The 16,951-nt window shown below is 41.5% G+C and overlaps 1 protein-coding gene across 1 annotated transcript in view; it reads left to right on the top strand.

The window, feature by feature from the left end:
* Positions 1 to 10,435: 10,435 nt before the first annotated feature.
* The window catches only part of LOC124595409, a 121,505-nt gene continuing 114,989 nt past the window's right edge, over positions 10,436 to 16,951 (top strand). Inside the window, exon 1 of the mRNA XM_047134138.1 lies at positions 10,436 to 10,571. The gene's annotated coding sequence lies outside the window, so the exon portion shown is untranslated. The remainder of the gene's footprint in view (positions 10,572 to 16,951) is intronic.

Raw genomic sequence — 16,951 nt, 5'->3', positions numbered from 1 at the left:
TGGAATGTCAGAAACTTGAACGTAGTAGGGAAACGAGAAAATCTGAAGAGGGAAATACAAAGGCTCAAACTAGATACAGTAGGGGCCAGTGAAATGAAGTGGAAAGAAGACAAGGATTTATGGTCAGATGAGTATAGGGCAACATCGACAGCAGCAGAAAATGGTATAACGGGGATAGGATTCGTTATGAATAGGAAGGTAGGGCAGAGAGTGTGTTACAGCGAACAGCTCAGTGACCGGGTTGTTCTAATCAGAATCGACAGCAAACCAACACCGGCAACGATAGTTCAGGTATACATCCCGACGTTACAGGCTGAAGATAAATGATGACGATATTGAAAGGGTAATACAGTGTGTAAAGGGGGATGCAAATCTATTAGTCATGGGGGACTGGAATGCAGTTGTAGGGGGAGGAGTAGAAGAAAAAGTTACAGGAGAATATGGGCTTGGAACAAGGAATGCGAAAGGAGAAAGACTAATTGAGTTCTGTCACAAGTTTCAGCTAGTAATAGCGAATAACTCTGTTCAAGAATCACAAGAGGCGTAGGTATACTAGGAAAAGGCCGGGTGATACGGGAAGATTTCAGTTAGATTACATCATGGTCGGACAGAGATTCCGAAATCAGATACTGGGTTGTAAGGCGTACCCAGGAGCAGATATAGACTCAGATCACAATACAGTAGTGTTGAAGAGTAGGCTGTCAGGAAGAACCAATATGCAAAGAAGTGGGATACGGAAGTACTAAGAAATGACGAGTTACGCTTGAAGTTCTCTGAGGCTATAGATACAGCAATAAGGAATAGCTCAGTAGGCAGTTCAGTTGAAAAGGAATAGACACCTCTGAAAAGGGCGATCGCAGAAGTTGGGAAGGAAAACATAGGTACACAGAAGGTAACTGCGAAGAAATCAGGGGTAACAGAAGATGGATCGACGAAAGGAGGAAGTACAAAAGTGTTCCGGGAAACTCTGGAATACAGAAATACGAGTCTCTGAGGAATGAAATAAATAGGAAGTGCAGGGAAGCTAAGACGAAACGGCTGCGGAAAAAATATGAAGATATCGAAAAAGAAATGATTGTCGGAAGGACATACTCATAATACAGCAAAGTCACATCAACCTTCTGTGACATTAAAAGCAAGGGTGGTAACATTAAAATGCAAGGGGAATTCCACAGCTAAATGCAGAGGAGAGAGTGAAGTGGAAAGAATACACTGAAAGCCTCTATGAGGGGAAGATTTATCTGATGTGATAGAAAAAGAAATATGAGTCGATTTAGAAGAGACAGGGGATCCAGTATTAGAATCAGAATTTAAAAGAGCTTCGAAGAAACTAAGATCAAATAAGGCTGAAGGGATAGATAAAATTCCATCAGAATTTCTAAAATCATTTGGGGAGGTGGCAACAAAACGACTATTCATGTTGCTGTGTAGAATGTATGAGTCTGGCCACATACGACCTGAATTTACGAAAAGCATCATCCACGCTATTCCGAAGATGGTAAGAGCTGACAAGTGCGAGAATTGTCACTCATGCATCTAAGTTACTTACAAGAATAATATACAGAAGAATGGAAAAGAAAATTGAGGATGCGCTAGATGACGATCAGTTTGGTTTTAGGAAAGGTAAAGGCACGAGAGAACCAATTCTGACGTTACGGTTAAAAATAGAAGCAAGACTAAGGAAAAATCAAGACACGTTGATAGGATTTGTCGACCTGGAAAAGCGTTCGACAACCTAAAATGGTGCAAGATGTACGAAATTCTGAAAAAAGTTGGGGTAAGCTACAGGGAGAGACGGGTCATTTGCAATATGTACAAGGGCCAAGAGGGAATAATAGGAGTGGACGACCAAGAACGTAGCACTCGTATTAAAAAGGGTGTAAGACAAAGATGCAGCCTTTCGCCGCTACTGTTCACTATGTACATCGAGGAAGCAATGGTGGAAATAAAAGAAAGGTTCAGGAGTGCAATTAAAATTCAAGGTGAAAGGATATCAGTGATATGATTCGCTGATGACATTGCTATCTTGAGTGAAAGGGAAGACGAATTACATGATCTGCTGAATGGATCGAAGAAAGCCGAAGGTAACGAGAAGTAGTAGAAATGAGAACCACGAGAAACTTAATATCAGTATTGATGGTCACGAAGTAGACGAAGTTAAGGAATTCTACTACCTAGGCAGTAAAATAACCAATGACGGATGGAGCAAGAAGGACATCAAAAGCAGACTAGCACTGGCAAAAAGGGCATTTCTGGCCAAGAGAAGTCTACTAATATCAAATATCGGCCTTAATTTGAGGAAGAAATTTCTGAGAATTTAAGTCTGGAGTACAGCATTGTATGGCAATGAAACATGGTCTGTGGGAAAAAAGGAACAGAAGAGAATCGTAGCATTTGAGATGTGGTGCTACAGACGAATGTTGATAATTAGGTGGACTCATAAGGTACGGAATGAGAAGGTACTGCGCAGAATCGGAGCGGAAAGGAATATGTGGAAAACACTGATAAGGAGAAGGGACATCTCTTAATAAATAAGGGAATGACTTCCATGGTACTAGAGGGAGCTGTAGACGGCAAAAACTTTAGGGGACGACTGAGACTGGAATACACCCAGAAAATAATAGAGGATGTAGGTTGAGGTTGGCACAGGAGATGAATTCGTGGGGCGCCGCATCAAACCAGTCAGAGGTCTGATGAAAAGAATAAAATAAAATAAAAAGAAAAAAAAGAGGTTATTACGATTGCTCACGCAGTAACAGCATGCGCTCAAATAATTTATGGAAAGGTCACAAAAGTAGATGTATCAAATTGGAACAACAGAAATAAAGTCGAAACGTAACTAATTTTTGTGTTTTAATTTAAAAAACCACATTGTTATCAACTGTTCATCTAAATGAGTGAGGCTTGTTATAAGTGTTGGAATATTACAGTGCCATCCATCACAAATCGAAACAAATATTCCAAATCAACCATTGATATGTATTTACGCACTGTACGAACTTGTAATAAAAATTGTGGTACCTATTTTAAAAAATGCAGTTTCTATCAATTTGACCTAGGGCAGCGCCATCTAGTGGGCCATCCATAGCGCCATTTTTTTCCCCGTCACACTCGAACGGATTTGTTCTTCGTATTTTTTCGTTTGATGCTGATTTCGTGACATATTTGGCCCGGTCACTATCGGTGGACCACCCTGTGTGTGTGTGTGTGTGTGTGTGTGTGTGTGTGTGTGTATGCGGTCTAAGGCGCCTTGTGACAGTCCGCGAGGCTCCCCCCTCCCCCCCCCCCCCCCCCCGCCACCACCACTCCCCTTCCCATATTAGTTTCGAGTCCTCCCTCGGGCAAGGGTGTGTGTTGTCCTTAGTGTAAGTTTAAGTCAGATTGATTAGTGCATAAGCTTAGGGACCGATAACCTCATATAGGGTGTATCATAATTAATGGTGTAAACGTATACTGCTGAAAGTACACGATACTAGAAGCTAAAAAATCTCAGTAAACATGCGGTCGAAAATTCATACCTTAAGAGCTACGAGCAATATTTCATCTTCGATGCTGTGAAACAAATCTCTTCTACTGCAAGTTCTTTGCTTTCCATATTTTGGGAACTGGCAGTAGGGACCAAAACAAGTAAAAAAGTCCGGTAAACATGTGCTCTAAAATGCATTCCTGTAAAGCTATAAGCACTTGTTCATCTTTGCTACTCTGAAACACAACTCTTCTAATGAAGACGAAGAACGAATTGCTTGGATTAAAAATGGTGCAAGGCAGGGATGTAGTCTTTCGCCCCTACTGTTCAATCTGTACAACTAAGAAACAATGATGGAAATAAAAGGAAGGTTCAGGAGTAGAATTAATATTCAAGGTGAAAGGATATCAAAGATATCATTCGCTGATGACGTTGCTATCCTGAGTGAAAGTGAAGAAGAATTACATGATATGCTGAACGGAATGAACAGTGTAATGAGATTAAATCGAAGAAAGACGAAGGTAACGAGAAGTAGTAGAAATAAGAAACGCGAGAAACTTAATATCAGTACTGATGGTCGTGAAGTAGACTAAGTTAAGGAATTGTGCTACCTAGGCAGTAAAATAACCAATGACGGATGGAGCAAGGAGACCATCAAAAGCAGACTAGCAACGGCAAAAAGGGTATTCCTGGTCAATAGGAGTCTATTAGTATCAAACACAGACCTTAATTAGAGGAAGAAGTTTCTGAGAATGCACGTCTGGAGTACAACATTGTATGGTAGTGAAACGCCGACTGTGGGAAAAAAGGAGAAGAAGAGAATCGATGCATTTGAGATGTGATGCTATATACGAATGTTGAAAATTAGGTGGACTGATAAGGTAAGGAATGAGGAGGTTCCGTGCAGAATCGGAGAGGAAAGGAATATGAGGAAAACACTGTTAAGGAGAAAGGATAGGATGATAGGATATCTGTTAAGATACCGGCGAATGACTTCCATAGTACTAGAGGAAGCTGTAGAGGGCAAAAACTGTAGACGTAAACAGAGACTGGAATTCATCCAGCAAGTGTTACTCTGAGATGAAGAGGTTGGAGCGGGTGAGGAATTCGTGGTGGACCGCATCAAACTAGTCAAAAGACCGATGACCCAAAAATAAATAAATAAATAACATATGCTGCTTACACATGGCGAGAGTTTCTACTGTTCGTCTTCGTGCTTACTAAACCCTACCTTGGCCAGCAATGTCATTGGATCTCTCCCCAATTGAAAACATTTCGAGCATTATATTCAAGGTCCTCCAACTGGCTCGAGATTTTGGCAACCTAACGCGCCAATTTGATAGAATTTGACACGATATCTCACACGAGGACATCAAAAACACTATCAATCAACGCCAAGCCGAAAAGCTGCTTGCTTAAGGGCTGGAGGTGGAATAATATGTTACTGAACTGCTCAATTTCTGAAGCTCTTCCTGTTGAATATATCGTTCAGTTTTTTTTCTGATATTGTAGTCATTTGTTTGTCGGTACATGTACATCACATCTAAAGATTTACATGCCATTCAGATAATTCCTTCGTGGTGCGTCCTATTTTTAGTATGAGTGTGTATTACAAAAAGCTAATTGTAGAGAAAACACTAGTGATGACTTAGATATTAACCTCTGCCGATTCAAAATATTTACCATTCACTGAGTTTTAGGTCTGGGAACCAACACACGTCCAGAATTTCATGTTAATAACTCTGCAGGGATTTTGAAGTAGTTCCCGTTCACAAGTGAGATTTTCGCCAGTTTTTTCAATATCATTAATTTTGATTGTAGTCCGTATTTTTGAGAGACAGTTACCCAACGATCTATGTCATTCAGTTCGTAACACTTATACAGAGACAAGCAACTTTCTGGGAAGGGCAACTACATCTCAGAGACAATACAAAACACTCCACGCTCACTCAATAACCATTCAGGATATCACGGAAATAATGAGAATTAAAAAGTTATGACTGATGAGGTGTTTCCAACAGCCGCATAGCTGTATGAAGGTGCTTCTTGCGCAACTATCCGTATCACGTCAGTATAGACGCAGCTTCAGGTTTGTCTGACAAGGATACAAATAACTGTGCGATCCGGGTTCACAGTAGTGTCCCATTCATTTGTTTTTTCCCCGATTTTTTTTGTAAGCCTGGTTCGTTCATCAGTTATGCTTTGCACCTTCTGACAAGTATCTTCGGGTATACTCAATTGTTTTATGACAGCCCACCATTGTAGTTTGACTCTTAACGTGGATAACTTCCCAAATGCTGAGTCTACATTATAACAATATAACCATTTTGAGTACATGTCATCGTCTTTTTGTAGTTTTTGGTTGAATGCCAACACTACGGTCCCGTATTTCTACTATTTCAAAAAAATATCATACAGTGATTTGTTTTTTGACAGGTAAATCTAACATGAAAATGCGTTTATACTGACGTGAAAGCTGTAGATGCGAATAAAGCACCTTCGTACAGCTATGTGGCTTTTGGGAACACCTCTTCATTCTTGACTTGTTAATTCTTATTATTTTTATGATAATTTTAATGAGTGTTGAGTGTTTTTATCGTTATTCACTTGTTGTTGTGGTCTTCAGTCAGACTAGTATGATGACGCTCTCCATGCTACTCTATCCTGTGCAAGCTTCTTCACCTCCCAGTACCTACTACAACCTACATCCTTCTGAATCTGTTTAGTGTATTCATCTCTTGGTCTCCCTCTACGATTTTTACTCTCCACGCTGCCCTCCAATACTAAATTGTTGATCCCTTGATGCCTCAGAATATGTCCTACCAACCGATCCCTTCTTCTAGTCAAGTTGTGCCACATAATTTCTCTTCTCCCCAAATCTATTCAATACCTCCTCATTAGTTATGTGATCTATCCATCTAATCTTCAGCATTCTTCTGTAGCACCACATTTCGAAAGCTTCCATTCTCTTCTTGTCTAAACTATTTATCGTCCACGTTTCACTTCCATACAAATACTTTCCGAAACGACTTCCTGACACTTAAATCTATACTCGACATTAACAAATTTCTCTTCTTCAGGAACGCTTTCCTTGCCACTGCCACTCTACATTTTATATCCCTCTACTTCGACCATCATCAGTTATTTTGCTCCCCAAATAGCAAAACTCATTTATTACTTATAAGCGTCTCATTTCCTAAAATAATTCCCTCAGCATCACCCGATTTAATTATCTTCGTTTTGCTTTTGTTGGTGTTCATCTTGTATCCTCCTTTCAAGACATGGTCCATTCCGTTCAGCTGCTCTTCATGGTCGTTTGCTGTCTCTGACAGAATTCACTTATAGAAAGATAAATTCAAACAGAAGGTAATCCGCATCTGATTGGTAACGATATCACATTTTAGCTTCAGTCACTACATTCACTGACTTAATATCGAAAAATTTGTCGCAACACTGTTTGTATTCTTACAGCAATTTTCACGTATTCTTCGGTGCAACCAAACGCTGCACATGATTTCACCACTGTAATAAAGAACCTTCGCTCCCCCTTCCGAAACGTCTACATTTAAGATAAATGGATAAATGGAAAACATTCCTAAGTCACCTGTAAATCGATGCTGCCACTAGTTAGCTAACTGATCGAGATGTTGTTTTCAACACAGGGTGATTATTCTTAATGTTTAAACACCTCCGAAGGGACTTGGATAACAGTGAGGCAAATGGTTTCATATAAGATACATGGGGTTGCAAATGTCGGAAAATACTCCAAAAGTGGGTGACAAATGTTAAAAATGTGACGTCACCAGATAACGTACCTCGCCACCGCACGTGCCGCGGTTCAGCCTTTCGGTCTGCCGCACCTGATCGTCGCAATCTAAGTCAATACATGTCACTGTGGTTGTAGGCTCAAGGTTCGAGTCTTGCGTCTGGAAGGCAGTATTTTTTTCATTGCATCAGACACTTACGTGTTTACATCGAGGTAAGATTTATTATTTTATTCATCGGCCTCGCGGTCTTCACTGGTTTATTGCAAAATACAGTATACAAAAACCTACCGTATTGCGTCGCAAGTAAATGAGTGTAAGCTTCCGAATTGCGTCGTTACCAGTAAATGATCTACGTTTTCAATACTAAATTTATTTATTTTATTTATTTATGCATTATTTTACCTGGGAAGATTAGGGTCTTCAGGCCCTCTCTTACACCTAACCAGGCATACTCAGACTGAACGAATTTCAGTTTGTACAGAACATTATGGACATACCACGTGTTATACAGTATTAATTTAAAGAAAAAAATAGAGATTGTAACAGTAGTACAAGGATAATTATAACAATCAAAAAATTATAACAATCAAGAACAATAATAATAGCAATGACTATGTATATGAAAGTAAACATATTTTTCCTTTATGAATGTCAGTCCTATTGCTAGTTGGGAATTTTCTCGTTATGTTCTTGCAGCTTGTGAGTTATTCACATCGGGCAGAGACATAAGACGATAGAATGGGGTGAAAGAGATATAGAAGAGGTAGCTAGGTTAGAGGAAGAGAAATAGAATGGTAAAATTCGAAGCTATGATGGAGAGGAGAAAGAAAGAGATGAGAGGGGCACAACAATGGTGGCTATACCGTCCCTAATATGTACGTTTTGAGTTCCCTCTTGAATGTTGAGTGGTTCTGGATAAGACGCAGATCGCAGGGGAGCGCGTTCCATAGTCGTATGGCTGAGATCGAGAATGACACGGAGAAAGATTTTGTGTTATGTAAAGGTACAGCCATAAATAGTATTTGTTAACAAAAAAAGGAAGGGACAAAGGAGAAGAAAGACAAAATAAGAACAGCTTTTACTTGGTTACAGCGAGGAAAATAATTTTGCAGCTTCTACGTTTACAACAAAAGACATTTACGAAAGCTGTTATAAATTTGCACCGTTTGGAAGTACTGCATCGCTCAATCATCCCTTCACACGCAAGCCCAACCTCTGCGCATTTGGCGACGTACTTTTTCTGGAGACGTCTCATCTTCAACATTTCTGATTTATTTTTAGGCGATTTCCCGACAGTTGCGACCACAGGCGCTTTATATCAAATTACTTGTCTCACCGTCGTCTACGTGGCTCCGGGAGTTTGTAAACGGTAATAAGACTCACCCTATACAGGGTGTTACAAAAAGGTACGGCCAAACTTTCAGGAAACATTCCTCACACACAAAGAAAGAAAATATGCATGTGTCCGGAAACGCTTACTTTCCATATTAGAGCTCATTTTATTACTTCTCTTCAAATCACATTAATCATGGAATGGAAACACACAGCAACAGAACGTACCAGCGTGACTTCAAGCACTTTGTTACAGGAAATGTTCAAAATGTCCTCCGTTAGCGAGGATACATGCATCCACCCTCCATCGCATGGAATCCCTGATGCGCTGATGCAGCCCTGGAGAATGGCGTATTGTATCACAGCCGTCCACAATACGAGCGAAGAGTCTCTACATTTGGTACCGGGGTTGCGTAGACAAGAGCTTTCAAATGCCCCCATAAATGAAAGTTGAGGTCAGGAGAGCGTGGAGGCCATGGAATTGGTCCGCCTCTACCAATCCATCGGTCACCGAATCTGAGAGCGTCACCGAATCTGTTGAGAAGCGTACGAACACTTCGACTGAAATGTGCAGGAGCTCCATCGTGTATGAACCACATGTTGTGTCGTACTTGTAAAGGCACATGTTCTAGCAGCACAGGTAGAGTATCCCGTATGAAATCATGATAGCGTGCTACATTGAGCGTAGGTGGAAGAACATGGGGCCCAATCAAGACATCACCAAAAATGCCTGCCCAAACGTTCACAGAAAATCTGTGTTGATGACGTGATTGCACAATTGCGTGCGGATTCTTGTCAGCCCACACATGTTGATTGTGAAAATTTACAATTTGATCACGTTGGAATGAAGCCTCATCCGTAAAGGGAACATTTGCACTGAAATGAGGATTGACGCACTGTTGGATGAACCATTCGCAGAAGTTTACCCATGGAGGCCAATCAGCTGCTGATAGTGCCTGCACACGCTGTACATGGTACGGAAACAACTGGTTCTCCTGTAGCACTCTCCATACAGTGACGTGGTCAACGTTACCTTGTACAGCAGCAACTTCTCTGACGCTGACATTAGGGTTATCGTCAACTGTACGAAGAATTGCCTCGTCCATTGTAGGTGTCCTCGTCGTTCTAGGTCTTTCCCAGTCCCGAGTCATAGGCAGGAATGTTCCGTGCTCACTAAGACGCCGATCAATTGCTTCGAACGGCTTCCTGACGAAACTAAAATGAGCTCTAACATGTCCACATAACATATTTTCTTTATTTGTGTGTGAGGAATGTTTCCTGAAAGTTTGGCCGTACCTTTTTGTAACACTCTGTATAATGACACCGAGCGCTGTCTGTATCATCTACGGCCTAAGCTTTCACTGGGCGGCGCAAAACGACACGAGACAATTTTTCAGACGTCAGCGACACGTCTGCTTCTTAGCGCGTTGTTTGTGTCTCTCGACCGCGTACCATCGCCTCTTGCGTAGCGAGTGCTGACACTAGTTCAGCATTACCGCTTCCACCGTAATCCAGTTCGCGTCGGTTGCCCCCGCGTGGATGCGACCTTCGCCTCTTTTCCCCGATCAGCCAATACGGCGATACACGTATCGTCCCCGCGGGACATGGCGGCCTTTTTTGTGCGCGGCGCGGTGACGCAAGCCGTCGACGACCGTAGCGGGCACGTCGTGCCGAGCCGCCGGGGCACAGTGTTTTCCGGCGCGGCTGGAAATATCGTGGAGAATCTGGATGGAACCGCGCTTCCTGTCGAAGGGTGCCGGCCGGCGGCTCGAACCGGACCGATCAGCTGAGTGCGTGGAGTGGACTAGGTGTCTGCTAGGCGCGGGGGAGAGGTGGGGGGGTGTTCGGCGTGCCTATAGTGGGAGGCGGGACCGCGTGGCCGGGCAGTCCGGCCGCACTACTCAACAGCGTCGCACGACCGCCGCTCACTGGACGCCTTCCACTAGCTGCTCGCTCCTCCGCCGCGCGAGGGACACCTCTGAGAAGTCTGCTACTTGCTGCTGCAGGTTTGTCAAGTTACTCCCACGAAAATGTTCCACGTCACTTAGGTTTTTCTTGAAGAGCCACCGTCCGTTACATTGTATACATTGTGATTAACGCATCCGCGATTCAAACGTTCATGGAACGAATCCTATAACTCTAAATGATGCTTTCTTCTGTATTTACATTATTGTTCTGCAGTTCACAATTAGCGGAACTCGGGGCGGAACGGGATACTTAATGTTTAACAATTTCTATAAAATAAGGGAACACAAGGAAACACTTCTTAAAGTGATAAAAAAACACCTTATAGTGTAACCTAATGTACCTTATTTTAAAATCACTTAAAACAATACATTTTGCATTTTTTACAATTTTTCAAAGAAAGTCTTGCATATTTCCCGTTCCGCCCCACCCACGGGGCAGAATGGGATGTTGTTGTTGTTGTGGTCTTCAGTCCTGAGACTGGTTTGATGCAGCGCTCCATGCTACTCTATCCTGTGCGAGCTTCTTCGTCTCCCAGTACCTACTGCAATCTACATCCTTCTGAATCTGTTTAGTGTATTCATCTCTTGGTCTCCCTCTACGATTCTTACGCTGCCCTCCAGTACTAAATTGTTGACCCCTTGATGCCTCAGAACATGTCCTACCAACCGATCCCTTCTTCTAGTCAACTTGTGCCACATTTCAAAAGCTTCTATTCTCTTCTTGTCTAAACTATTTATCGTCCACGTTTCACTTCTATACATGGCTACACTCCATACAAATACTTTCAGAAACCACTTCCTGACACTTAAATCTATACTCGATGTTAACAAATTTCTCTTCTTCAGAAACGCTTTCCTTGCCATTGCCAGTCTATATTTTATATCTTATATCAGATCGTCAGTTATTTTGCTCCCCAAATAGCAAAACTCCTTTACTACTTTAAATGTCTCATTTCCTAATCTAATTCCCTCAGCATCACCCGACTTAATTCGACTACATTCCATTATCCTCGTTTTGCTTTTGTTGGTGTTCATCTTATACCCTCCTTTCAAGACACTGTCCATTCCGTTCAACGGCTCTTCCAAGTCCTTTGATGTCTCTGACAGAATTACAATGTCATCGACGAACCTCAAAGTTTTTATTTCTTCTCCACGGATTTTAATACCTACTCCGAACTTTTCTTTTGTTTCCTTTACTGCTTGCTCAATATACAGATTGAATAGCATCGGGGAGAGGCTACAACCCTGTCTCACTCCTTTCCCAACCACTGCTTCCCTTTCATGCCCCTCGACTCTTATAACTGCCATCTGGTTTCTGTACAAATTGTAAATAGCCTTCCGCTCCCTGTATTTTACCCCTGCCACCTTCAGAATTTGAAAGAGAGTATTCCAGTTAACATTGTCAAAAGCTTTCTCTAAGTCTACAAATGCTAGAAACGTAGGTTTGCCTTTCCTTAATCTTTCTTCTAAGATAAGTCGTAGGGTCAGTATTGCCTCACGTGTTCCAACATTTCTACGGAATGCAAACTGATCTTCCCCGAGGTCGGCTCTTACCAGTTTTTCCACTCGTCTGTAAAGAATTCGCGTTAGTATTCAGAATGGGATAAGGGTATTTTTTGTTAAATTATTGCATAAACGTTGAATTTGAATTACGAATATCGTATCAAACTATGACAAAATGTTGTATAACAGTCAATTCAGACTAAGGAATGTGTAATTTAAATAATTAAAATGTCATTCTTCAAAATAAGAAAATATTTTAATGTCATTCCGAAAAATGTACAATGCTTAATAACCACCAAACCACTAACTACTAGCCCTTTCGACAATAGTCACAAATCAGTATTTCCTCTTCATCTTCACTGTCTGCGCCAAAACAAGAACTGTGTGCCCACTCTGGCATGCAACGCAGCCCTCATTAGAAACGGAGTAGAAGTCCCCACAGCGGAGACACTCAGCATCCTCTCTCTCTGATTCTCTCTTGTCCACCATCTTCTTCCTTTTATTTTTCTTAAGGTCTTTGATGTCCTCTGTTTTGGTTTTTTTGGGTGCACAGTTTGATATTTTTGCCTTAAGTTGTATTGCACCCGACGTCTCTGTCCTGACATTTTTTTATATTTGTGCACCCTCCTCCTTTCTGTAGGCCTACTTTGCGTGCGACAGCATTCTGCAGTTCCTTCTTATAAAGAGAATCTGTTAATACGCCGGTTTTTCCTTTTCGTCTTGTAGTCCGCCGAGTATTTTGACAGATTAGTGGGACTGGAATGACAGCCTCGAGCGATAACTGGAAAGCTGAGTTGTTCGGCGAACATAGCTGGTTGGGAGAGTCAGGCATCCATGAACATCCAGGCTGGGTTTGCTTTCTACTTGCATCAAAATATGATGGCGCACAACGGGACACTATCCCATTCTGCACCGTCCCGTTCCGCCCCAGGAGCACTTTGAGTTTAAGAACTTTCATGGAGTGTAATAACTGACGTATTTAAACACATTAAATAACTAAAGTCTAACAAATGCCATGCACTTTAAGGGAATGTGTCATTTTATGGTATACAATTAACAATTAACAGCTTACCTGGCGTTGAAATTCATCAAACGTTAGAACAACGCGGTAACGTGACGGACAACAATTCACTTAGATCTCGCACTTCAAACTAAATCAGAATGGCTGCCCTCACTTCCCTTCCATTCGTAGAAATAGTTACATGCCCATACAACAGGTTGCAACACTGTAGGGTCTAGAAAACAGCAACGGCTACCCCGTTCTGCCCCGAGTTCGCCTAAGTGTCTGGCACAGGGTTCATCGAAATAATTTCACGCTACTTGTCGTCCGTTCCACTCTGGAATAACGCAGGATATACATTATTTCTCTGCTAGCTACAATTAAGTGGCCGGCAGAGAGTTCAGAGACCCACCTTCAAGTTACGCCTTTACCGTTCCACTCTCTAGCCACGCGCGGAAAAAACGGACGCTTTCATCTTTCCAGGTGGACTGTGATTATTCTTCACTTAAAACTCCCGGGCTGATAGGCCGTGGTCGATGTATAAAACCCTCTTAGCGGAGAGTTTTATACATCGACCATTTATACATCGACCACTTAACGGAGAGTTTTATACATCGACCACGGCCTATCAGTCCGGAAGTTTTAAGTGAAGACGATACCGCCTGTGAAATCCTACATTCTCTCATTACTCTTATTTTATCACGATAGTCATTTCTCCCTAAGTAGGTGGGCGCCAAAAAAAAAATTTTCACGCTCTGAGGAGAAAGTTGGTGATTGAAATTTCATGAGATGGTCCTGCCGCAGCGAAAAATGTCTTCGTTTTAATAGTGCCACCCCAATTCGTGTATGTCTGTCCTATATCGCTATAATACATAGCGAGCTGACATTCTTTGAACTGTTTCGATGTACTTCGTCAATCCTATCTCACCGCACAGCAATACTATAGAAGAGGGCGGAAAAACGTAGTGTAAGCAGCCTCTTTAGTAGACCTATTTTCTAAGCGTTCTGCCAATAAATCGCAGCCATTTGTTTGCTTTACCCACAATATTAGTTTTGTGATCGTTCCAGTTTAAGTTATTCGTAATTGTAATCCCCAAGTATTTAACTGAGTTTCAGCCTTTAGATTTGTGTCACGTATCGTGCAACCGAAATTTACCGGATTCCTGTTAGTAGTACTCATGTGGGTGACGTCACACTTTTTTATTATATAGTGTCAATTGTCACTTTTTGCTCCATGCAGATGCCTAAATCATTTTGCAATTCGCCTGATGACTTTACAAGACGGCTGCAAACAATCGAAGAGGGCTGCTCACATTGTCTCCGAAATCGTTTACGTAGATCAGGAACAGCAGAAGCCCCACAACACTTCCTTAGGGAACGCCAGATATTACTTCTGTTTTACTGGATGACTTCCTTCAGTTGCTATGAACTCTGACCTTTCTGACAAGAAATTACGAGTCACAAAACTGAAACGATGCCGCATAGCCATGCAATTTCATTAGAAGTCGCTTGTGAGAAACAGCGTCAAAATCCTTCTGGAAGCCTAAAAAGTTGGAAACAATTTGACGTTTCCTGTCGATAGCACTCATTACTTCGTAAGAATAAAGAGCTAGTTGTGTTTCACAAGAACGATATTTTCTGAATCCCTATTGGCTGTTTGTCAATAAATCGTTTTCTTCGAGGTGATTCATAATATTCGAGCACAGTTTATGTTCCAAAATACTACTGCAAATTGACGTCAGTGATATGGGGCTGTAATTCAGCGGATTACTCCTATTTCCTTTCTTGGTAATGTTGTGACTTGTGCAGCTTTCCGTACTTTGGGTACTGATCTTTCTGCGAGCGAGCTGTTGTATATGATTGCTAAGTATGGAGCTATTGTATCAGCGTACTCTGAAAGAAACCTGACTCGTATACAGTCTGCACTGGAGGCCTTGGCTATATATAGTGTTTTAGTCGGCTTTGCTACACCGAGGATATCTACTTCTAAGCTACTCCTGAAGCTAGTTGTGCTTAATTCGAATTCTGGAATATTTAGTTCGTATTTTTTTTGTGTAGGAATTTTGGGAAGTCGTGTTTAGTAACTCTGCTTTAGTGGAACTCACATCAAAAAATCACCATTGTTATCGTGCAGTGAAGATGTTGATTGCATCTTGCCGCTGGTATACTTTACATAGGACCAGAATCTCTTGATTGTTAGTCAACGATGTAATATAGTGTCGGAAGCAAGCCTTTTTGGAAATCCGAAAAAAAGGATTTATCTGTTCTTCAGAATCTTCTCTCTGAAAGACGCGGTGTACGAATTGTGCAAGCCGTACTTCACACGATGGTTTTTCGTAAATGTGTAATGACTGAGAGAGCTTAAAATGTCTTCACAAGTGCTATCTGACAGCTCGCAGATCTTTGAAAAATGTCCTGCTTACCGCCTTGGGTTGCTGATAAAATCTTTAGTTGAACAACCCGTTTTGGTCGAGTGACCATCATGAGGTTTCTGTGTACGAAATTGGAATAACACGTAAGGAGGATTAAAAGAGTAAAGTGTCACAAATCTGTTAATTGGTGTATGTGTGAAGAACATCACATACGTAATAAAATGTCACAACTCAATATAAAAGCATCTACAGCATCGTATCACGCGAATATAAAATCATTCCCGTCGGTTAATAAAACCATGAAATTCTCACTGAAAATAAAAGTAGGACTAGACAGTCATGTAGCCCATTATGAACAAATCATATCACAAAAACATAAATGATTCGCATTTATACATAGTTACCTGTTGCAACGTCGCAATTTAAATTACATCGTCTGTATATAAACTGTGCTAGGCAGTGCACTCTTTCATGTCACATCAGCAATGGGCGTTAACGCTGAGATCGGACGATACCTCATAGAGCCGACTGCACATCTGACATCTGTTTACCGGTAGAACCAAAGATGGTCATTGAGGACACATCAACAGCGACTAGTTTCTTACGATTATACAAGCTGTGTGTCGTATGCTGCGATAAAAAAATGTGACAGTCGTAACAGGTACGCTGTATGTTGCACCTAATAGACGCTTACGCTGGTTACAGTTACAGTTGCGCTCACAGATATACACGCATAAAAGTAAGAACTTACCTGCAAGCATAGACACTAGTGTGAAATAAGCTACAGTCTCATTTCACATATCGTACAGAAACTGTTATCAAAAAGTTCATATAACAAGCTGAAGCGTTAGTTGCGTCTAACGTAACATCAATTAAAATTAGACACAGTAACGGAGTCGTATGCTGAATTAAAACCATGTATTATGTAGCGTACAGCTAACCCAAGTTTACTAAATGTTCTGAATTATAACATATATAAGTCCTGACTCTTACGTAGACAGACGTGGCACCAGAATGAACCGTATCAAAAGTGAGCGTCTAAATCTAGCCATGTTCAACACGTATACGTTGAGGTAACAAGGCGATACAGATACAGCAACTATTTTTACAGAAGTCTGAAAATGAATGAAAATAATACTGCGGCTATTTTACATTTTTGAGATGAGAGATATGCTTTTCCTTTCAGGAACGACATAACGTTTGGCCTCAGTGTATGCTCAAGGTTTCTGCGACGTGTGTCCCTTTTTGTAAGTGGGGATTGTCCTACGTTCTCTTGCAGCTACGCGAAACCGTTTGCTGTTGAACAGATTGTCGTCAAACATTAACTAGGGAACTTGGCTAGTTTCACAACGTTCTCAGTGTTGAATCAAGCTGAAATTGGAGTACTACTTTATGCCGTGCGGCTCTACACGATAACGGAGATTGATTAAAACGTGTTGCATTCATGACATACAGCTATCTCTACACGGACTCTACAAGCGACGTGAGGTGCCGTATATTTTTCGGCCTTTTATGTTCTATCTGTGAAAGTACATCTGATCGAG

The sequence above is a fragment of the Schistocerca americana genome, chromosome 2, assembly GCF_021461395.2.
Source record: "Schistocerca americana isolate TAMUIC-IGC-003095 chromosome 2, iqSchAmer2.1, whole genome shotgun sequence".
Classification (NCBI taxonomy): domain Eukaryota; kingdom Metazoa; phylum Arthropoda; class Insecta; order Orthoptera; family Acrididae; genus Schistocerca; species Schistocerca americana.
This window is presented reverse-complemented; position numbering and strand designations above follow the sequence as displayed.